Source organism: Pediculus humanus, genomic scaffold (assembly GCF_000006295.1).
Source record: "Pediculus humanus corporis 1103172107383 genomic scaffold, whole genome shotgun sequence".
Classification (NCBI taxonomy): domain Eukaryota; kingdom Metazoa; phylum Arthropoda; class Insecta; order Psocodea; family Pediculidae; genus Pediculus; species Pediculus humanus.
Window position 1 is genome coordinate 1048912 of NW_002987010.1, and position 1464 is coordinate 1050375.

Sequence of the window (1464 nt, forward strand, 5' to 3'; positions counted from 1 at the left end):
AAAAAAAAATATGACCCAATAGGAAACAAAATGACGATGATAATAATAATAATAATAATAATAGACGAAGTAAAAAATTTAATAAAAAAAAAAAAAAAAAAAACGTTTTCGTCCAAATACATTTGTGTGAAAATTATTCAAAATACAAAAAAAAGAATAGAAACGTTTTTTTTTATTACATTTCCTCTTTTTTTTTTTAATACTTTCACCTTTTGTTTTTTTTTGTTAAACTTTGGCTCACGTACGAATTTACTTCTAATTTTTTTAAGGCACAACAAACCAAAAAAATAAATAATTAAAAAATACGGTCGTCGCGCGTTTGTTCCGTTCGCGATTGTAATTCGTGTCGTGACACAAAAATTTTTATACGCCACGATTTTGTCACGCGACGATTTGTGGCGTGGTGACGCATTCAATCGACGAATTCACTTCATAATCGTAACCCTCGAAAAAAAATTTTTTTTTTTTTTTTGCCAATCAATATTTGCACAAATATTTCGACAAATAATTAATAATAATAATAATAATAATAATAATAATAATAAATTATGAAGAAACTAAAAGAAGAAACCATCCAGGAAATCGCACTATGTGGGACGGCCCACATCCTTCGGAAAATATTATAAGTAGCACCACCGAAATTCGAGTATTTGTCCCTAAGGAATCGGGTAGAAACCTGGGATAAATACTTAAAAACCCCGACAAATAAGAGCCTTGTCGTGTTTAATAGTGGACATAATAATAATAATAATAATAATAATAATAAAATCAAAATGAAAACGACGAAATTTAAAACTTATATGAGATTCAGTTCATCGTCAGAAAAAAGCAACGTGGATCGAAATGCGAGAAAACAACAAGTTTTGAGAAACAAAACAAAAAAACGTGGAAATAGAAAGAAGTATTATTATTATTATTATTATTATTATTATTATTATTATTATTATTGTTTGGAAAAGAATTGTAAATTTAAATAACATACGCACACAGGAAAAAGAAAAATAATAATACTAAACAATTAAACAAAATATTTCTTTTTTTTGTTGTTGTACCTAAACCCATCATCAAGGTTAAGCTAAAAAAAAAAAAAAAAAAAAATTGTCTCATTTGAGTAAAACGCAATGATGATGATGATGATGATGATGATGATGGGGGGGGGGTATTTAAAAAAAAAATCATTTAGGTAAAATTTTTTCTCATTTATCCGATTAATTAGGTCGTGAGTAATTTTTTTCCCTCCCCAAAATATGTATATTTGTAATTTTCACCCGATTCAAATGTTTCACACACCGTTTAACTCTCTAAAAATTATAATATAATAATAATAATAATAATTTTCGTCATTTGACCTGTGTCAGGTTTAAACTTGTGTGGAAAACCTTGAGCTCTTATTAACAATGTCATTACGTTAAGCCTTAAATTGCCGCGAATCGTTCATTATTCGATTTAAACATAAAAAAAAAT